At 34.3% G+C, this 23,605-nt stretch overlaps 1 long non-coding RNA gene, 1 other non-coding gene and 1 pseudogene across 2 annotated transcripts; 2 read left to right on the top strand and 1 right to left on the bottom strand.

Moving 5' to 3' along the window:
- Window positions 1-2,948: 2,948 nt before the first annotated feature.
- On the bottom strand, window positions 2,949-3,055 carry LOC146913028 (small nucleolar RNA R71). Its single transcript, XR_015017061.1, has one exon. It is a non-coding gene; the product is annotated as a small nucleolar RNA R71 (small nucleolar RNA).
- A 15,675-nt stretch (window positions 3,056-18,730) lies between these two features.
- LOC146913027 (farnesyl pyrophosphate synthase 1 pseudogene) lies at window positions 18,731-19,760 on the top strand (annotated as a pseudogene).
- A 1,140-nt stretch (window positions 19,761-20,900) lies between these two features.
- Window positions 20,901-23,359, top strand: LOC146913026 (uncharacterized). Its single transcript, XR_015013246.1, has 4 exons — window positions 20,901-21,280; window positions 21,691-21,774; window positions 21,860-22,062; window positions 23,192-23,359. It is a non-coding gene; the product is annotated as an uncharacterized LOC146913026 (long non-coding RNA).
- Window positions 23,360-23,605: the final 246 nt, after the last annotated feature.

Here is a 23,605-nt window from a genome sequence, read left to right as displayed (position 1 = left end):
ATTTAATTTTGTATTAAAACTAGAAATTGAAAATTTTGCAACTACAATTTATTTTATTATTACTGAAAAACCAATCTCACATTATGTGTAAGTCAGGATAGAACCTACAGCATCAATGTGTCCTTTTATTCCCTATTACACCCTTTTATTACTTTTATTCCCCTTCTCAATTCCCTATTACATCAACAAAAAGTTCCCTATGTATCACCTACTCCAAGAAAGTCAAAAAATGGCATCTTAATCATATTTAAATCAATTTACTAATGTGTTTCTTTTGCAGATTACATTTAAAATGTTATGTAAATTATTTAGTTTTTTTTATTAAGGTATAGGATGTCTATCACTTAGTAATTTTATTTTTATTGTATACTTTTTAAATTATTCAGTTTGTCAAAAAGTATGCATTAAATTAAAGTTGACCATTTATTTAGTATGTGAATTAATTTTAGTTTGTCAAAACTAATTGGTTAATTCACATACTAAATAAATGGTTAACTTTAATTTAATGCATACTTTTTGACAAACTAGATAATTTAAAAAGTATATAATAAAAATAAAAATACTAAGTGATAGACATAGACATCCTATACCTTAATAAAAAAACTAAATAATTCACATAACATTTTAAATACAATGTGCAAAAGAAACACATCAATAAATTGATTTAAATATGATTTAAAGATGATTTTTCTCAGTTATTTTAATTGTCATGAAACTTATTGTATTGTCATCAAAGTTGCATATTTGGCCTTTGCAGAAATTAGATCCATCAACGCTTCTTTGAAGCAAAAATGGACTACAACCTAAACATGCCATATTTTGAGGAGAAAGACTTGAGTTGGATATTGAAAGCCAGGTTTCATCACTCATTCAGAACGATACTATTGCACTGGTTTTTGCATGAGCAATGAAACCTGACATTCAGTATACGAACTTAAGTCCTCCTCAAATTATGGCATGTTTAGGCCGATGTCCATTCATGCTTCAAAGAAGTGATGATGGATCTATATCATGCAAAGGCCAAATATGTAGTTTTGATGACAATACAATAATTTACACGACAAATAAAATATTTAAGGAAACGTATACAACAATTAAAATGAATTAATAATTTATAGCATCTAAGCTACTTGATGATGAGTCATAGATTAGTATATTTTAATGCTTTATTTAGTTTAGTTTTAAATAAGATTTGATTTAATTATATTGCATTTTATTTCCTTTTAGAATATTTTACTTTAAATTGTCTTTTATTTTATTTTAGGAACGAATATATGGTGGAAGGTGTCTTGGAGCAAAAGAAAGAGGACTGGAGCAAATACAATGCGAAAATATGAAGATACGGAACAAAAATATGTTCCCACCAAGTCAGAAGCTTGGCACGGCCAGTGCCAACATGTGGCACGGCCGTGCCACCTCCAGAAGCCCCTTTTGCTGCTTTTTCTTCGGGCCCAAGTTACCATGTTGCAGCTTTACTGTTTTACCCTTTTAGTTGCTTAGTTTCTAAGTCGATTGTAAAGCTATAAATAGAGTAGCTCTCCACCATAAACATTCACCTTTTACTTTGTTTATTTCAAGCATTATTTCAATAAAAAGTCTTTATTTCCTTTTACTTCCTTTGCAATTTACTTTTATCGCATTCTCTCTTCTTCCCCCATGTCTACGATGAACATGAGTGAGTAGACTTCTTTGTCTTGGGATCGTTGGATAAGTCTAATGACGTAACCCGGATCAAGCCAAGCCTTAAACCCTAATTATTTGTTACCTTAATTCCTAATCTAAATTCACCGTTTTAACATGAATTAATTATTATCAAACTGTGGAAGCGAACGCGGAGGGTTTGATAATGGTTAATTCATCATCACAGATATCAATTCATAAAGCGAACGCGGAGCTTTGATATCCGATCAAGTGAATTTAGACAAGGTTTGCGAAACATGAGAATAGTCTAGCAAACCTTGGGACATATAAAGTTTCGATCTTCAAGGGTCCCAAAGGCAATCACCCATGAGAATAGGTGTGGTTGTTGGAGGGATACACTCACTGACTTCGAGAGGAGCTGTGATATGCTAAAGAGAAACTTGTCCTTAGTAATTAACATTAACGTATAATTATAAGTTTAAGGCTTGCTTGTGAAAAGATTCGTTATTATGATGAACCAATGATCCCGAGGCTTTTTAATATTATTGTTATTTACTTTCAAAAACTGCACTCTCCAACTTCTTATTTCTTTCTCCTCTAATCATTTTCTAAAAGTTAATTAGATTGACCAACTCCCAAGCGGAACGATAACTCTACTTACTACTATTACTTCGATAGGCCGTGCACTTGCGGTTTGGCCCTATCAAGTTTTTGGCGCCGTTGCCGGGGAGTTAACTAATTTAATTAGCTTTTTCTTAGTGATTAGAATTCTCACTTCTTTTCTCTTTCTTTTTATTTTTTTAAACTTTCTATTTTTTTTTGTTATTGTTAACTTCTTGGGTTGTCAATTTTTTATGCGAAAAACTAGAAATCGAGTTGTAATAATCAACGAGATCGAAAGGTATTTGCATAGACGAAAGAGAGACGCACAAAATAACACCGCCATGGCCAATCGCACTCTCAAAGAGTATGCAACGCCGTTTACGGCTGAGCCACAAGCTGTTATTGTGTACCCAACGGTTGAGGATGACAATTTTGAAATTAAGCCCGCCCTACTTAACTTGGTGCAGCAAAACCAATTCTCGGGATCCCCCACTGAGGATCCCAATCTTCACATCTCTGTCTTCCTACGAATTAGTGGAACCATGAAGGAGAACCAAGAGGCCGTAAGACTTCACCTCTTTCCCTTTTCCTTAAGGGATAGAGCTAGCGCTTGGTTCCATTCCCTCGAAGTCGGTTCCATTACTTCATGGGATCAGATGAGGCAAGCATTCCTTGCCCGTTTCTTTCCACCATCTAAAACCGCTAAACTTAGAGACCAAATCACACGGTTCAACCAGAAAGATGGGGAATCTCTCTACGATGCGTGGGAGCGTTTCAAAGAAATGCTAAGACTTTGTCCCCACCATGGCCTAGAGAAGTGGCTTATAGTCCACACTTTTTATAATGGCTTGTCTTATACCACTAAGATGTCTGTTGATGCAGCTGCAGGTGGAGCACTTATGAATAAGAACTACACGGAGGCGTATGCCTTGATTGAAGACATGGCTCAAAATCATTACAAATGGACCGACGAGAGAGCCACCACTAGTTCTTCATCCTCTAAAAAGGAGGCAGGTATGTACGAAGTCTCTAACTATGATCACCTTGCTTCTAAAATTGATACATTAACTGAAAAACTTGAAAAACTCAATGTTAGTGCTATCAATTCTGCTTATACTCCTTCTTGTGAAATATGTGGTATAACTGGTCATGCTGGTGTTGATTGCCAACTAGGTAGTGCTATTAATGGTGTTGAGCAAATGAATTATGCTCAATACAACCAAGGGATAAGACAAAATCAAAATTTTTATAAAAACCAAAATCCCTATGGACAAGTAGCACCACCCGGTTATGCAAACAACCAAAGATTCACTCAGAAATCCAATTTGGAAATTTTGTTGGAAAACTCTATTGCCAACCAAACCAAACAACTTCAAGAACTTAAAAACCAAACCAGATTTCTGAATGATTCTCTTTCCAAGCTCAATACCAAGGTTGATTCTATTGCTACTCACTCTAAAATGCTTGAAACTCAAATCGCTCAAATAGCCCAACAAGTGGCTACCTCTTCCCAAACACCGGGAGTCTTTCCTAGTCAAACCGAAGCCAATCCCAAAGCCCAAGTTAATGTCATATCTTTTGGGGGTAGTAAGTTAAACGGAACTTTTGCTAAGGTTAAAAACATTGGGAAAGAAAGTGTCAAGCCTTTAGGTGATACAATTGTGATAGAAGAAGCAAAACCACTTGAAGAAAACAAAACTCAATCCCCCTTAAATCTTGATAAGCTTAAACTAGAGGGTAAGTTTGAAAAATTTGTCAACATACTTAGGAAGATTTGCATTAAACTTCCCTTTGCTGAAGCTTTGTCTAGGATGCCTCTATATGCCAAGTTTTTAAAGAAAATTTTTTCAAAGAAAAGGGCTATAGAGCATAGTGACACAATAGCCTTGGCCAAGGAAAATAGTGCAATCATTCAAGAGGCACCCCCTAAGCTTAGAGATCCAGGTAGCTTTGCCATACCATGTGAAATTGGGAATGAAACCATAAACAAAGCCTTATGTGACTTAGGAGCTAGTGTTAGTTTGCTACCTTTGTCTCTTCTTAAAAGGATAGGGATAGGAGAATTGAAACCTACCGAGATGGAATTAAAACTTGCTGATCGTTCTACCATGAAACTTGTAGGATTTGTCGAGGACATACCCGTTAAGATAGAAGGGATATATATCCCAACTGATTTTGTAGTCGTCGACATTGCAGAGGACGAAGACGTCCCCATAATCCAAGGTAGACCTTTCCTAGCCACTGCAGGAGCTCTCATAGATGTTAAGAACGGTAGGATAGTATTTCAAGTGAGTGATAAGATGGTAGGATTTGAGTTGGAAAACGTTATGAAAGGTCCTGCTCTTTACTCTTGTTGCATGCTTAACGATCATGTTGTGAAAGAACGTTTTATAGCGTCATCTACACAATATGATATCTTTGATCCATTCTAAGGACTCTTTCTAACCGTCAAGCTAATGACATTAAAAGAGCGCTTCGTGGGAGGCAACCCACGCATTTAATTGCTTTTGTTTTGTTTTTCTTTGTTTTAAGTTGTTTTGTAGGTAAATGTCCAAGTGTAGTTCCAAAAAAAATCAAGAAATTGAAGAATTCTGAAGCCCCCAGGACCAGAGAGGTGGCACGGCCCGTGCTAGCATTGGCACGGCCGTGCCAAGTTTTTAAGAAAAAAAAAGCAATGATGAAGTCAGAATGTTGGCACGGCCCGTGCCAAGGGTGGCACGGCCGTGCCCGAGCTCTACACCCCCATATATACAAATTTTTCTTTCTTCTTCCTCATTCACAAACAACAACCCTCTTTCATCTTTCAAACTTCTCTCTAAACCTCCATAACCTTCAAACCTTCAAACCCTCATATCTCCCTCAATTCTTAACCAAATCACTCAATTCTTTCACCAATCAACCACAAACTTCCTCCATAACAAAAACCACCAATCAAAAACATCTTTCATCCATTCAAACCCATAATTCACCAAAACCCTAATCTTTCAAAACCTAACCCAAACACCACAAAACCTTAACCAATCTCCACATCCAAACCAACAAACCTTCCTTAAACATCAACCCCAACCCTAAACCAATCCTTTCCACCAAAAATCTTCCCAAACCCTAAACCTTCAAAACCAATTACAACAAGGGTCAATGGCTTCAAGAAGAAGTGGTAAAGAACCAGCAAGCTCTCAAGGAGGACCTCCCCCAAAGAAGCAAGCACAAGTGAAGAATCATGGAATCCAGTTAAAAAACAACAAGCAACGAGACAGGTATAAAAATCTCATCTCTAAACACTTGCATCGTTCTCGTTATCCTGATCCCAATACTTTGGGTATGCTAGAGCTTTTTGATGATGTTTCTAGGCTAATAGGAAAGTTAGGTTGGACTGATTTGCTGAAACCTATGCGAGGTTATGAAAATTTCACTTATGAATTCTTGAGCTCAATAGATTTTACCAAAGATAAGTTGAATTATGATAACCCTAACCATAGAGTCGTTTTCCAGTTGATGAATATTGATTATGACATGTCACTTCAGCACTTTTGTGAGGCCTTAGGTTTTTCAAATGAAGGATATATTCATGATCATTGGGATCCTAGTCTAAAACCGGTTAACTATGACCCAGCTGCCTTTTGGAAACAAATCACCGGTCTTAACAAATACGTCCCTAGGGCGAACAAAGCTAGCAATATCCACAACCCCGTACTTAGGTACCTTCAGAGGGTAATGGCTTGCACTATTTGGGGTAGAACCGATCTAGGAAACACTAGAACCGATGAGTTGTTCATGTTATGGGCAATGCTCTACAACCACCCCGTCAATACTTGTTTTTATTTGATTGATCACCTAGACTTTGTCGGTACTAGACCGGCCGGTAGAGGAGACATAGTGGTGGGTGGCGTCATTACATATATAGCTAGGTGTTTTGGAGTGGGTGAAGATGAGGGGATCAAACCAATTGAGGGAAACAATAGGCTTAACATAGAAACCCTTATTGCTATGAATTTCATCAAACATCGTCCACCCCTTCATTACCAACTTAAGCTAAATGTGCCAATCATGTTTTTATTGCCTAACCCATCTCAGACTACCACCGAGGTGGAAGAAAATTGGTTGTATGTTAATGATGTGCAGGTTCTTGGTGAGCAAGATGATGATGAGGGAGAAGGTGGAAACTTGTACCATGATGCAGGAGACGGTGCTAACTTGCACCAAGAGGGGCACCATGGCCATGAAGCCGGTGAGCTTAATGAAAATCAAAGATGGACATGGATTCACAATGAAATCGAGAGGATGAGCACCGAGCAACAAAGGCAAGGTGTTGAGATCTCCGGCCTTCGCAATAAAGTTCAAAGGGGCAACCGTGTCAATGATGAAAATAATGAGATGCTCCGTCGGATGATGCAACACCTCCAACTTCAAGGTCCTCCATATGGACCTCAATAAATTGTGAGCTTTCCTCTTCCTCTCTTCCTTCTCTCCTCTCTCTCTCTCTCTCTCTCTCTCTCTCTCCTACTCTTCTTCTACTCCTTCTTTCTTCTTCTTCTTCTTCTTCTTCTTCTTCTTTTTCTATTTGAATCATTGAGGACAATGCTTCCCCTAAGTGTGGGGGGGGGGGGGGGGGGGGGGCCCTAATAAAGTGTCTAGAGTCGTAGTGTCCAAACTCCCTTGAACTTTATTCTTTTGTTTTGTTTTTATAGCAAGAGGCATGACTAGTAGCTTGTTTTTAATGTAAAAAATGGCATGAAATTTTTTGTTTTGTCTCTTCTTTAGGTCGCTTCTTGTACATAAAAGTAGTTTCTTGTGTTTCTTATGTTCTTGCTATACCCATGTCTTGTTTTATTGTGAAATTCTCCAATGAGAAAAGCACCCGGTTGCAATCCTTGAGCAAATGTATGAATAGGTATTTTAAGGAACATGTTCTAGCTTTAGTGTTAACTTAGACCCTTTAAAGTCTTAAGAGTAAAAGTAGTATAAGTTTGTGTGGGAAATTAACCAATTGTGCCTTATTGTTATATTCTTTAATTGTTAAAGTTAAATGGGGCGGGAGAATGGCACAAACATGTGGGGGAAAGGACAATCCCTAACTTCCTAATTGTGGTGGTGACTCCCTAATTTGAACTTAAAGTAAAACAAATTCATCAAAGCTAGGGGGAAAGAACAATTACATCCAAAAAGACTTCCTACGCGGAGATGAAACAAATAAAATTTTGCAGCACTGCTTAGGGTGATTTTGAATCTAGGGGGAAAGGACAATTACATCCGAGAAGACTTCCTACGAGGATAGATAGACCCTAAGCTTCTGCAGCCCCTTGTGCTTAATTGTTAATCTAATCTAATTTTAACTTAAATTCCCATCACTCTTATATGAAATGAAGAAAGGACTTTTCTCGGTTACTTTAGCACTAAGGATAGAACCTATTCCTCATAATATCTGTCTTATATAGGAGCAATAAAAGGGTTGGACTGCACACACACACACTCACTTGAGACTTGATGTTGGGTAGAATAGGTTCATGAGGAGCATTTGAAATTGTAATTAGTGTACTTGAAGCAAAGCCTTTCTTTTGAGACATGTGTTCTTAATATTGCCATGAATAAATCTTTTGTTGCTGCTATGTCTATTGCCTTTTGCTTGAGGACAAGCAAAGATTCAAGTGTGGGGGAGTTTGATGAGTCATAGATTAGTATATTTTAATGCTTTATTTAGTTTAGTTTTAAATAAGATTTGATTTAATTATATTGCATTTTATTTCCTTTTAGAATATTTTACTTTAAATTGTCTTTTATTTTATTTTAGGAACGAATATATGGTGGAAGGTGTCTTGGAGCAAAAGAAAGAGGACTGGAGCAAATACAGTGCGAAAATATGAAGATACGGAACAAAAATATGTTCCCACCAAGTCAGAAGCTTGGCACGGCCAGTGCCAACATGTGGCACGGCCGTGCCACCTCCAGAAGCCCCTTTTGCTGCTTTTTCTTCGGGCCCAAGTTACCCTGTTGCAGCTTTACTGTTTTACCCTTTTAGTTGTTTAGTTTCTAAGTCGATTGTAAAGCTATAAATAGAGTAGCTCTCCACCATAAACATTCACCTTTTACTTTGTTTATTTCAAGCATTATTTCAATAAAAAGTCTTTATTTCCTTTTACTTCCTTTGCAATTTACTTTTATCGCATTCTCTTTTCTTCCCCCATGTCTACGATGAACATGAGTGAGTAGACTTCTTTGTCTTGGGATCGTTGGATAAGTCTAATGACGTAATCCGGATCAAGCCAAGCCTTAAACCCTAATTATTTGTTACCTTAATTCCTAATCTAAATTCACCGTTTTAACATGAATTAATTATTATCAAACTGTGGAAGCGAACGTGGAGGGTTTGATAATGGTTAATTCATCATCACAGATATCAATTCATAAAGCGAACGCGGAGCTTTGATATCCGATCAAGTGAATTTAGACAAGGTTTGCTAAACATGAGAATAGTCTAGCAAACCTTGGGACATATAAAGTTTCGATCTTCAAGGGTCCCAAAGGCAATCACCCATGAGAATAGGTGTGGTTGTTGGAGGGATACACTCACTGACTTCGAGAGGAGCTGTGATATGCTAAAGAGAAACTTGTCCTTAGTAATTAAGATTAACGTATAATTATAAGTTTAAGGCTTGCTTGTGAAAAGATTCGTTATTATGATGAACCAATGATCCCGAGGCTTTTTAATATTATTGTTATTTACTTTCAAAAACTGCACTCTCCAACTTCTTATTTCTTTCTCCTCTAATCATTTTCTAAAAGTTAATTAGATTGACCAACTCCCAAGCGGAACGATAACTCTACTTACTACTATTACTTCGATAGGCCGTGCACTTGCGGTTTGGCCCTATCACTTGACAAAAAAAAAAAATTAACAAATGAGTTTATGAGAAAAAATATGAATAGATTTATTATAATTTTTACACAACTTTGAACTTGACCAATAGTAAAAGATTGATTTATTCTAGATTTGACGTCTCTAAAAAAATAAATATAAATAGATATCAAAATCTCTTTAAGAGAAAAAGATATTTGAGAGTTAAAAAATGTGTGCCTTTGGTTTGGTTTTGGATATTTTTTATACGCTAAAGTTTAAACTTGAAACGGTGCAAAAGTTGTAACCATTGGAATAAATAGAAATTTTATTTTCTAGGAAACAATATAAATAGAATTATGATTATGTAATATCCCAGCAAAAGATAAAAAAATACTGAGAGTTTAATAACTATTATATTTGTTCATTTCAAGATACCGGGACTTTTAATACTTACTGAGACCGTTTATTTTACTCAACTTTGGAATGATCTTATATGTATCGAGATTGCTAAAGAAGATCTTCATTTAATCTTTTATTTTGAGAGGAAGATTTTAATTTATTATTGTAAATACAAACTTATCATTACTATCAAACATTTGTGAGTTATGTGCATAAGGGGTGTTTTGTGTGCAGTTTGGATCTATTTTGAGGTATCTAATACAAGATAATAATCACGTGAGGTTCGATCTACTCCAATTAAATATGGTTTTATTTTGAAGAGTTTTTGAATATCTAAAATATAAGTGTATCGGTCCTCTTTCGAGCTGCCGAGTGAGGATTACTCCATCTATTAAGAAAGGACGCGGAAGGCCTTATCTATTTATAAAGGGGGTACTCTCTTCTCTGATGTGCGTTCTATTATTGCCTCCTATTCCTGAGGGAGTGATCGGAATTAAGCCGTGCGGCGACACCCACAAAAAATGAAAGACTCTTTTTCTCGCTTAGAGCTTCCCACATCTATAAATAGAAGTTTTTTTTTATCCATTTGGCAAAGCAAGGGGATATAGATATGGATCCATCAATTACCACTTTAACGTTTTTTTTCAAGTTGAGCAAGAAATTTTGAATGTCGAGAACAAAAAGCTCCTGCAAGAGCAAACCCCGACTGCCTTCTTGGAGCACATGCCTCCTGTCGAGGAGGAGGTCCTGGTAAAGCAGATACAAGAGCTCTGGGACAACATTCGTTCTCTGGACTCAAGAAGGAGGGATCTCATCTGAGAGCACAAATTGCTGCTTATCAGGGTGGCCTCCATTATCTGCAGGAGACCTGGCGCAAACAACTAGGAAGTCCTTTGTTTTTTATTTTATTTTAACTGAATATGTTGTTTGTTTACTTTCTTGTAATGTTGTTGTGTGCTGCTTTGTCTATGTGTATGTAAGCTTCATAAAGGGTCCGTCGAGTCTTTCTAGAAGATTTAAATTAGTGTTTGTAGACGCAAAATAGTGTGTTTTAATGTATGGTGTTCATTGTCTTTTTTAGTTGAGATCTACTCCGGATGCTTACTAGAGATAGAATCCTATCTATGCTAACTATCTTTGTTTGGTTTTTTTTTAATATTTGCATGTATGGAATGGGAAAAGCCCTAGTTGTAAATCTTAACTACTTCTAAAAATATTATAAATAATAATGTTCGTAAAAATGTGCTTAAAATTTAGAAGGTGTAAGCTCAGTGTCCTGGAGATGCGCTTATTAATCTTACACATTAAAGCAAATATCTTCCTTGAGTCTGCGCCGCCGTCTTAAAAACCAAACCCTAATATTGCTAGTTCAGTTCATGTGGTTTACGTGAGCGCGTTGAACTAGTGTGCATGGACTTTAGCCACGAGTTTTTCGGCCTAGACGCTAATAACTCGAAAACACTTTGGTCCTGGGTTCGATCTCTATTTTTGTGCTTAGTCTTGATTCTTTGGTCACTTCCCTTTTCTTGCTAAAGAAACTTTATCACCATCTCTTGGGCGATTCTTTCACGTAATGCTTTCACATTCTACCTAGGGCAACATGTTGAATGACTTATTTCAAAGAGCAAAGAGATATATAATGAACTGCAGTAGACTTTAATGAAAATCTAAACAGAATATAATTGATTACAGTTGCAAAATCAAAATAATTAGAACTATTCTTTATCTTTTTATTAACTCGAAAAGATATTATATTATATTATATTTATTAATATTAAATCGTTACTCACTAAATATTATATTATATTTCTGAATATTAAATCTTTATCTTTTGATTTACTATTAAATAAGAGTAATGTATTAATTATTATCCAATTATTAGGCAAATGGTAAATTTATTTGTTATTATTTTATGATTGGAATTAATATTTATTTATTAATTTTTTATTTTATTTTATGTTTTGAACAGATTTATTAATTGTTTATTATCAATGGGTTATTTTATTATAATTATTAATTATTTATTATCAATGGGTTATTTTCTGGTTTGCCTTGTTCAAAAAAACGTAAGAAGCAGAAGTTCTAACATCATACTCCCCCATTTATTCACCTTAAGAAGCAAATCCCTACTCACTTATTCACCATAAACAAGGTATTCTCACATATAACTGTGAAGACTATTTATTTGAATAACTAAAATTCATATAAAATATTTGTATTCCTAAAATTATAATTTGTTATATGAATGCATAATAAAAATTGAATCTTAAATTAGTTGGACAAGAAACCTAAATATTTACCTTTTACCACACAATTTTGTATGCTCTAAGTGTATTAAATTGAAGCTCATTAGAAATTAGTCCATAATCTGAACCTGTGGGGATCAAACACAAACATAGGATATGATAAGAAATCAACAAAGAAATATAAATTACGCATAAATATATATATGTATCATCCGGTGCTTTTTATGATACACAAACACAAACATTTGATACGACACATAAAAAAAGGAGGAAATAATAAACTATCATAGACTCGAAGTTTGGTGACAAGTTGTTATACCCTAATTTTGGACCTAAAAATACTTGTTCAATTCTTCTTTTCTTGCATTACAAGTCATTTGAACTGTCTCTGACCAATTACATCTTTCTCTGCATTTTATTTCTATGTCACTTGCAAAATTCACATGTAAGGGTATTTTAGTCATTTCCTATGTCAAAATTTCTTTCAGTCTTTTAAAAATTTGTTTGAGTCCTTTCAATTGGTTAGAATAAGTCCTTATTTTAATTCTATGTCAAAATCCTGTTCAAAAATTGCATTTGAAGTCATTTTGAGTCAGTTTTGCCCCTAGGGGCATTTTAGTCTTTTCATGTGTCAAAACTCTGTGTAAATTCTAAAAATTGTCTCTGAGTCTTTTTACTTTGTTTGTATAAAGTCTTGCTCTAATTCTTTGTTAAAAGTCCATTTTAAAATTCGCATCTGAGTCATTTTTAGTCGTTTTAGCCCCAGGGGCATTTTGGTCATTTCACACGAAATTTTGGCAGAGAGAGGTTACTTTAAAGTACCTCATTTAGATAATTGGTTCGTTTTAGTCCGTTTTGTCAATTTTAATCGTTTCACTTTACGTTTAGTCAAATTACCATTTTTAGTCCAATTTTATTTTATTTTATTTTATTTTTTCTTTTAAAAGTCCTCAAAACTCCCAAATTTGTGTCCAAGTCCTTTTTGATTCAAATTTTATTTTTAAGTCCTCTTTTTTTTAGTATTTCGAAATTTTATTCTATTTTTTTTACAATTGCAGATTAGTCCTTTTTTAAATTTACAGATCAGTCCTTTTAGTTTTCGAAATTGCAGATAGGTCCCTGAAACATTTCAAGTCCAAAGCCGAAGCTTTAGTCCAAATCCAGGTGGCATTTCCTCATTGGTCAAGGCAATACACATGTCAGCTATAAAAGGATCCAATCATCACAAGTCCCATTGAGAATTGGACACATCATCAGAATCACAGAAACAACAAACAACTTTCTCTCTCTTGGCAGTTAGATCAAAATCTCAGAATTCTTCAAGAACACGAAGAACACACACAAACCCTAACTTTCCAGTAACAAAAACTTCAATCAATGGCAATGAATTCGAGGCAGTTCTCAGAGATTCACTGAGGAATCTTCATCATTGAACCTAGCCACTGCAATTCAAGCTCCAATTCAAAGAATTCGAGCGATCACAATGGTGAGAGAGAGAAGAAGAGCGAAATCATTAATTCGAGGTGAACCAGAGAAGAAGAAGAGGATCAAAACACCGATTTATTTTCGGTTTCAATTCTCACCAGAAGAATCAGAAGCTTATTCAAGGATCTTTCGTTCGAAACACCAATCAAATCCAGGTATATTCAAAGAAAACCTTCTCGTTTGTTCATAATCATCATCGAAGGTGTGAAATCGAAGATAAACGGTGAATCGAAGTGAAAATCCTGAAAAGCTTTTGAAAAATTTCAAAGTCGAAACCCTAATTTCAAAAATCATGAAGATTCACCGTTTATTTTCCAAATCAGAGTGTATAATCATCATCAGTGAAGGAAATAGGACGAAATAGGGTTTAGTTTCAAAAAATTAGGAAAAGAGTTGAAAACCCTAAAGACCGTAAAGTTTCAAAACCAAACCTGTTCGAATCTGTGTAGAACGAAACGTTTCGAACGATTTCCTTCGAAAAACATCCAGATCGAAACGTTTCGAACAATTTTCTTCAAAAAGTATCAAGATCGAAACGGTTTGAACGGCTTCTTTCAAGAAATAGTGAGATCGAAACGTTTTGTGTATAAGCTATGCTGATTCATGGTTTATTTGTGATCTATGGCTTGAATCCATGTTCGTAGTGAGTGAAAACCATGAGAGAAGCCATGAGAGAACGAGAGAGTCTGCGAAGAAGAAAGAGGAATTAGGGTTTGAAATGATTTGGACCGGTCACTCTTGTTTTTATATAGGAGTGAACCGGATTGGTTCATGTGAACCGGTTTGGTTCACTCCTGGATCTTGTGTCAGCCGTTGATCTTGCTGTTTGATTAGATGTGTGGTCCTGTTTTTTCCTTTCGTGTGTCTCTTTGAGCTTATCATGCACCATGCGTTCCCAGCCCTTAGATCTAGGTTTGTGATGGACTTGGATCAATCCAACGCCTCTGAGGCATCTGGATAGTCCAAGATCCACCGTTAACCTTGGGCTTGGGCCTGGATTTCCTCCTGCTTCTGTTTTTTAGTGTTTTTTGCTATTTCCTCCTCGTTTCTTGCTTTTTTACACCACTGTTTTGTCCAAAATTGTTGTAAAAATTCCTAAAAAATACTATGTGTTTTTTTTCGTGTTGTTTGATGAATTTGTGATATTTTGTTACATGATAAAATTAATGGAAATGTATGTGATAATTCCTTGATTGACATCTTGCTTTTTTGTTAAAATTGTGTGAAATTTTATTGTGATTTGGCCACAATGCTTTGACATATGATGTGAGTGCTTCATGTGTGATTTTGTGATGAATATGACTTTAAATTTGTGATTGTTTCACTGCCTTATGAGTTGATTTGTGAATTTCTTACATTACAAGTTATAAAAATGCTTTAGTGTGTGAATAAGGTGTAAAATATGTCTAGGAGTGAGTCATGATTTCTTGGCTTGGTACTTGTTTCTAATTGTCATGATTATGATGGAAAGAAAACCTTTGGAAAATGTCATGATGTGAGGATTAGAGGTCATAGTATTTGCCTCATTGTTGTGATAAATTCTTAGGTATATTTTACTACCTTTTGTTAAGTCTAGCTATTCCCTTTATGGTTGTTTTAGGTTGTTTTACTATGCAAATTTTACTTACTTACATTTCATTTTATGCCTTAATCTACTAACATTTTCATTTCATGTTTCATTCAATCATGAGCATTCCATACTTCATCTCCTCCTTCACTCTTATTTCTTACATCTTAAGCTTCACCAAAAAGTTAGAATGTAAAATTTAGGAATTTTGTAATATTTTACTTCATGTTTTTAATTTCTTGCAAGACCATAGAATGTATCTAGGCCAATGATGTAAAGGACAATGGACTCTAATGATGTACACCGACACAAGCACCGACACATGCACACACACCACTTTAGGTATGTAGTTAGAATATGCATGTTTAGATGTATGTCTAGGATTGTCTGTTTAGATGAATGTTTAGGCTTTATACTTAGAAAAATCAATTTTCCAAAAAATGTGAACAACATCACTCAAACCATTTTCTAAATAAACCTTGGGATCAAAATCCCATTGTAATTTTCCCTTTTATTTTCTTAATCAAATTTCAATGAAAAATAATCATATTTGACTTCTTTTGCAAAAGGACTAATCAAACCTCACTCTTTTCTTAAATTCTCATGCCTTTAAGGCCTCTCAATCCCCATTCTTTAAACTCCAATTTTCAAACTTAAAATCAATCAACAAAAACAAAAAAACATTTTTGGAAGAGAACTACGGTGGATTTGATCCCTTAAACGGGTACGTAGGCAAGGAACAAAATTCCTTCAATTCAACTAAAATAAAAATCCAAAAACATTCTTCTCCCTCCAATTCTTCACTTAGAAACTCTTAGGTTTAAATAAATACTTTCAAAATAGCATCTAAAAATAAAGCGCGCGTGTAGAAATTAAAGACGGTTCCTATAGGATACTATAGTCGTTATGGGTGCCTAACACCTTCCCGTAGCGAAAACAACTCCCGGACCTCGATTCTCAAGGGTTTTGCTTACTTTTTCCCTTCCCAAGAAAAAATAAGATATCACCGGTTTAAAAGGTTCAAACGTAATCAATGTTTGACACCCGAAAACCAAGATAAAACACAAGTACTTACATGTGCCTCTCCACTAGCACCATGGGCAGATCCACCATAGGGAATAGTGTGGCTATATCCATACATGATTTTTCTAATTTTTTTTTTACATATCCAGGATGTTCATGGTGAATGCTCAGGATCACACCATATTTGTCTTACTATGTATTGAAAGAGGATAAATGTGTTATAGGATAGAAAAATTAAGTGATTGGAGACTCAATAGCGAAGAAGCATAAAGGCCCGGAAAGAAATAAGAAGAAGAAGAAGAAAGAAATGTAACAGAGAAGAAGAAACACGAAGGAAACGGCGCTGGTGTTATGTTGGTTGGGAATTAGGGTTAAGAACTTAAGATGCTAGTAGACTGGAGGGTGTTGGGCTGTAAATAGTTGGGATTTAAAAAGATTGATAAAATAAAGGAAGTTATACCACACACCCCTACGTTTATACCTTGACCCCAACATTTAACGTAAAGTTCCAAATTTACCCTTTATATAAAATAAAACTCAATCACTCTTTCACCCCACCTTCTTCTGGAAAACGAACGCAAAACAAACAATAAACATTACATGAACCTTTTTTGCTAAAAACGTTCAATTTGATTTTTCTTTTACACACATCAACCAGAATGTTATTGTTAATCGTTTCTCTTAAAGATATCAGAATCGTTTCATCCTATTGTTGTGCTGGATTCATGTCGTGTCCTGGGTTATCGGAATCAAAATTATTCTATGAATCATTGATTTCTGGAATAGTTTCATGGATATCTCCGGTTCAGCCACTTTGTTTTTTCTTTAAAATTCATGATTTTGTTTTCCTCAATTTTTTAATAAAAGAAAGCGGTCATACATTACTTTTTCTGATTTTGTGATGTTATTGATTTTGAATAAGAAAAAGCATGAAGGCTCACTCCTGATTTTGTGATGGATAATAAGAGAAAACCTTAAGTAATAGTGTTGTTAGGAAATACAGGATACTATAGATATGCTAATCGAATTGACAGATTTTCTTTATGTTCATCGGAAAATTAAGATACAAGGTTTCCACCGTAAAGGATAGATAGAGTTTTCCGGTATACCTTTTGGAAAAGTAAACATGAGTGTTCCAGTAAAATTTCAGAAACATATTACATGAGGAATGAATCGGAAATGCTTACATGAAAGAATATCATGTAGGGGTGAACTTATATGGAATGGGAATGTTGAAAGTGAGGGTGAAAAATTAATGTGTAAAAAGTTAAATAGCAAAGAGAGTGAAAGTATGTGTGTCGGGGTATAGGGTAAAATTTCCTAAAATAAAACTATTGGGCTTATAATAGTATTGGGAAAACTAACCCAAAATAAAACTATTATATTTGGTGAAATAATACATAGTCTTTTATTTCATAGATAATTTTTTTCGACATTATAATTTTAGCCACACTAAAAGAAAGTGCTAGATCTTTCCCAGATTCTAGCACAAACCTCGACGATATTAAGTTGTGGTGAAAAGGAATCGAATTCCATGTTATTGTTAGTCATGAAGGGAATTGATTGAACCGGAACAACATACATTTTTTCAACTAAACTTGCACAACACAGCACAAGCAAGAAAAAAAAAATTAAGAGAATGAGATTTTTGAGAGTTCACAAATGTGTGAATTTGGTTTGGTTTTGAATTTTTTTTAGAGGCTAATTTTTAAAGATGAAACTGTCATATTTTTATGGTTGAAAATTTATGTCCATTGGAATAAACAGAAGTTGTCATTAAATGGCCAACTTTTATTATTTTTATTTTCTAGGATATACTATAAATAGAAGTATGATTGTGTGATATCCACAAAAAAGTAAAAAAATATTGAGACTTCAATAACTACTAGATTTGTTTTGTACCAAAAACAAAACTACTATATTTGTTCATTTCAAGATTCCGCAAATTTTAATGATCTTATATATACTTTATACCATACATTTTTTTAAGAAGAAATTATATTATATTTTCTACCAACCTTTTTATTTATCAACTTTGTGTAATATTAATAAAATTTTTACATGTATTTTGGATATAAAGAAAATGAACTTCCCTCTAAGCCAGATTGCGCATATATTATTCGTTTTGATATTTTATTTATGAAATTAAAAAAAATGGGAGAGAGATGATTTAATTAAAAAAATAGTTTAGTTAAAAAAATAAGGTGATAATAAAAAATATAATTATTTAAATAAAAAAGATTAATATTTTTTGAAGTTATCCATTAGACTTTTTTATTTTAAAGAGGTGATCCATTGGATTTTTAAAATAAGGTGGATGGATCAAATCCATCCATAGGTTTTAATGGATTGATCCAAACCAATCCATTAACAAATTTTTTTGTTTGATGGATGGATTGGATGAATTTTGTAGTGGATGTATTGGATGGATATGGATCTCATGGATCATATTGCCACCCCTAGAGCAAATATAGTAGTTATTAAACACTCATTATTTTTTAATTATTTTGAGTATTTACTTAATCATACTATATCCTAGAAAATAAAAATAATAAAAGTTGACACCATTTCATGACAATTTCTATTTATTCCAATGGACACAACTTTTCAACTAAAAAAATATGACCGTTTTATGTTTAAAATTTAGCCTATAAAAGATATCCAAAACCAAACCAAAAGCACACATTTGTGAACACTTGAAAATCTCTTTCTCTTGCTTTTTGATTTGTTCCTGCTACATGCAAACATCCAAGAGATGGACAGCCTTGTGTGTTGAAATTTTGCCACAATTGCCTCAAGACTAGGTTTGGTTCACCCTTTTTTCTATTACTTTTTGATTTGATTTTCAGTATTATTCTATTCTTACTGTGTTCTTGTAATTTTGTGTTGAATTTAGATACGGGGAAAAGATAGAAGATGTATATAATTTGAATGACTGGGTGTGCCCAAGGTGCCGAGGCATTTGCGACTGTAGTATTTGCAGGTGAGTTCTTGTTTGAGTATTTGACGTTTTCCTTTTGTACCATTTTGTGTGTTGTTTCTGAAATTTGAGTGCTCTTGTAGGAAAAATAATGATCAAGAACCTACAGATCAATCTGGGATAATTGAGAAGCGAAAATCCCAAGGTGGAAATAAAGGTTTCAAAACATATCCTAAGGAAACCAAAAAAGCGAGATGGGAAGAGTTGCAGGAAGTATGCAATGACAGCAACGTTGACTGGAAAAGAAATCCAAATAATAAATTGAAAACAAAAGTAGAGGGCTTCTTCACCCCATGCCAGCCACACTCACCGGCTGAGCAGCATCCAAATATGCCTGGAGGAAAGCTGAACCGTGGACTGTCGGTTATTGACAGCTACCAATTGTTAAAAGAAGGACAGGCATTAAATGATGACGAAATTTTCCAAGCAAGTTCTCTTGGTTGGTTTATTGAATGGCTTCGGGCATATTTTCTTGTTCTTGACGACATTATGGATAACTCCCATACACGTTGTGGTCTGCCATGTTGGTTTAGAGTACCAAAGGTTGGAATGATTGCTGCGAATGATGGAGTTCTACTAAGAAACCATATTCCGCGTATCCTTAGGAAACATTTCAAGGGAAAGCCGTATTACGTTGAACTTCTTGATTTGTTCAATGAGGTTGATTTTCAAACTGCTGCAGGACAAATGATAGATTTGATCACCACACTGGAAGGAGAAAAAGACCTGTCCAAATACACCTTATCACTGCACCGGCGTATTCATTTTACCTTCCATTTGCATGTGCATTACTAATGGCTGGTGAAAATCTGGATAACCATGTTGATGTAAAGAACATTCTTGTTGAGACGGGAACATATTTTCAAGTTCAGGATGATTATTTGGATTTGCTTTGGTGATCCTAAAACAATTAGAAAGATAGGCAAAGATATTGAAGTCTTTAAGTGCTCTTGGTCAAGACCCTCTATAAGAACACCGTAAATTACCATATGGACTAGGAAATTATGCTGGAAGGAAGGACCTGTGATGTGCAGCAGCTGAAACATGATACTCAAGTTGTTTCTTTTGATGGAATTAGTTTGCTTTGTTTAATCAGTATTTGCACCATGGCATTTTTTCATTTACATATATTTAATCAGTATTTTTTTTATCTAATTTTATTTATTTTGTAATTGTCTGGTATAATAATGCATAAGATGTAAACTTGTACTTTTTTACAATTGGGATTAGAAAGAAACAAAATTGGCGAATCCAATATTAATCTTCATAAAATATGCTTTATGGCACTTAATATTTTCAATGAGCCTTGGAATCTGGCACAAACAATTTCAAAACAAATGCAGGATATTTCCTAGTCTTACATTTGACGTTGTAATGTTCTACATATTTATTTATACCAAACAGTACAATCTACTGATATATCACACCTTGTTAAATCCAGTTAGAGCATCTCCAACTAGGTTTTCATAATTGAGTTTCAAACAATAAATAACCGTTCCATATATAAAATCTGTTTAAATTGGAGCACAGCTATTTTGTACCTTCTTCTTAGAGGAAAGTGAAAAGGTTTGGTAAAGAATTATGCTATGCTTTCCTTTTTTACAACCAAGGAGGCATAGAATTACTTCATTAATCAATAGCATCATCTCTAAAAATAAAAATAAATGTTTCTGATTCAATTCCTACCTTTTATCGAATTACTGTTTTTTCATATTTTTACTCTAGAATATTTTTAGCACTACTTGTCAGAGGTTTTTTTCAATCAATTTTTCTCCTTTTTTTTTTTTTTTTGGTCTTTGGTTAACTGTTTTTCCTTTAAAAGTTATTCATATATGAAGATAAAATCAAGTTTGATCATTCAACTTAATGTAATACCCCGCATATAAAAATTCAGTATCAATTATTTGATCTTTGTTTTTTTTTTTTAGAGAAGGGCAAAATGGTAATTTCGGATAAGACTTTCTGGACCGAATCAAATTATTCCAACGGATCACGGTGAATGTAATATTCCGCTTAAAACTTTCACGACATTTTATCGGATATTTTAGTTGAGGAAGAGTGTAGAAAATGGTATTTTGGTCATTACAATCTAAGGGCTATTAAAGGATAACCATACAAAATTTCTTCTTTTCCTCCACTCATTTCTCTTCCTACCAAAATCAGATTTTTTCCACCCTTCTCTTTCTTCTCCCAACCGCCCCTCACCTCTCTTCATGCTTATCTCCCCTTTTCTCCAATTTCTTCATGTAATCAACACACAAATTACAAGCATGGGATCCTTAGACCACTTTGGTTAGCTTATAAGCACCAAAAATTTCCCTTCTCCATCTTAATCAAAACCTTCCCTCCATCTCTCTTTTGAGAAGTGTTCCAAAATCAAGCTTTTGGGAATTTGATTCTAATTTTGGACTTGGTGTGTACTCATGGTGGGTTATGAAGATGGTTAGGAGCAAGATACAAGAATAAAGGAGTTAGGGGTTTGATGCAAAAGTTGATACAAGGTGAGAATCTTAAATTAAAACTTGAATTTGAATTGTTATAGATTGAATTGTTGATTAAGTTTAATGGGTATGTGAATTGTGTGAGAAAGTTTGAATTTCTATGATAAATTTTCATGGTATAGTAGCTTGGTTCATGAAATGATATAATTAGAGAATTGTTGTTGAAGATCATTGTTAATGGTTTGTTGTTGATGTAAGAAAGATGAGTTGGTGATCAAAATGGTGTATTGTTGTCAAAGGTGATTGTACTTGAACCTTATGAAAATTGGGTAAAAAATTCGTATGGCATATTGGTAGTATATTCATCATATCTCTTTCTGTGTAATCTGGAATTAAGTAATTGTTGAAGTTTCGGATTCTACACTTATTTCCCTTCAAATTGGATATAAATTTCGTGTGATTTGGATTAGTGACGAACTCAGAAAGTGCGTTTGAAGTTGTGAATTTCTGCTGGAAAATTGCTACGGGTTTTGGGACAGGGCTCCACTAAAATGGTAATAACTTTCTCTCTATAACTTGGAATCAAGTGATTTTTAATGCTATGGATAGCTAACGAAATTTCCGACGTTTTGGTACCAGTTTCACGAATTTTGACCCATTATTGAAGTCTAGAGACTACTTTGAAGTATGGGGACTGATGTAGGAGTTATGCTGACCCAAAGATTAAGTTGTTGATGTTTAAGCTAGTGCAACTTTGGTTTTTCTTTGGAGAATTGAAATAAAGGCAGAAGTGAAGAGCAATGGCTGATGCTTATTTGTTCAAGGATTCAGAATAGGATGAGGTGAGTTCCTTTAGATAGAAAAACTTCCCTTTGGGTAGTTATATTATGCCACTAAAATGATGGTTTATGATATTGTGCATTAGAACATAATTAGTGACATTATGACTTAAATTAAATATCTATGCTAGTGTATTCTAAAATAGCTCTTATATTAATAAACATGCTTATGGTAGTGTAGGAATTGAAGGAAAGTTTGTTAGACAAGTTTTAATGCACTTGTGAATAAATACATGATTTCGGCTAAAATTCCGGAAGTTGAGATTATTGGATTTTTATGACTTTAATTCAATCCTTAGATAATGTAAATGAAACTTTTAAGAAAATGAATGGTCATTGTTCAGCTAAGGATTTAAATTCTCATTTCTCCGGATATGTAGCCGAACATGTTTTGGAATTCTTCAATTTATATCCTACCATAATGCCTATGTTTGAGAAAGCAAGAAAATGTTTAGAATAAATTAGCCATGAATATCAGTGATGGGTAGGTCACAAACCTGAGAAAATTTATTATGACAGAGCTATGAGCATCCTATTATTATTTCAGGATAAAGACGGAATTACTACGTCTTTATTAACAGATTTAGAAATATTATTATAAAGAAATCAGTTTATAATATTAAATAATTTATAAGTCGTGGCTTTCGCTATTCCCGCCAGTTGGATACGAAAGGTTCCCGCCAGTTGGAACGGGCACTATCCGTAAGGATGACCCCACGATAATCAGAGGAGTCCGGTATCCCCGTCAGTTGGGTTCCCGCCAGTTGGAAATTATTACCGGTCAGAGTGGAATAAATTCCGGGGTTACTCCACCTGGGTTTATTCCGTAAAATCAACTCAGATAATATTGTTTGTTCAACGCTAACATTTCTAACATAATATGACAGACATTAAGATTATAATTATGGCTATGATTTTAGTATTAGTATCAGAATTAAATTAGTATTTCAGACAGCGATCCTAGTTATCCCTCGATCGTTCAGTTATGCATGACACAACTGTATAAACCCAAAATGGGTTGAGTTTAGAGACAGATGGCAATCCTAGGTTCCCTGAGATTGCCTACAGCCTAGGATAGGTGGAACTCACTGAGACATCCCGTCTCATCCCAATCCCTTTTATTTTATTTCAGATACACAGGTGGTTCGCAAGCAGGGCAGTTCGTGATGAAGTAGCAAATGAAGCTGGACAATTATGTTTACTTGTCATTGCATGTATGTTGTACACGTCAGTGGTACTATTTGAAATGTATAGACAAGTTATTTTATAATATGTTCAGAAGAAATTTTTATTATTGTAATTTTAATGTATCCAATGCCAAATTTAACGAGCATACTAGATATCCTAGGTAATTTCTAGTATGGGTGTTACACTTAACATGGGTATAAATGAACCAACAACTATGTTTTATAAACGAAACGAAATGTTAAATGCATTAAGGTTTATAATAACTTGATTTAGAATTTTCTAGTAGTTTTTATCTTTTCAAAAGATGTTACAAACAATTTTAAGTTTTGGCACAACACACTTACTAAATTAAATTTTA

This window comes from Medicago sativa, chromosome 6 (genome assembly GCF_051527215.1).
Source record: "Medicago sativa cultivar Bolivia chromosome 6, Bolivia_mono, whole genome shotgun sequence".
NCBI classification, from domain to species: domain Eukaryota; kingdom Viridiplantae; phylum Streptophyta; class Magnoliopsida; order Fabales; family Fabaceae; genus Medicago; species Medicago sativa.
This window is presented reverse-complemented; position numbering and strand designations above follow the sequence as displayed.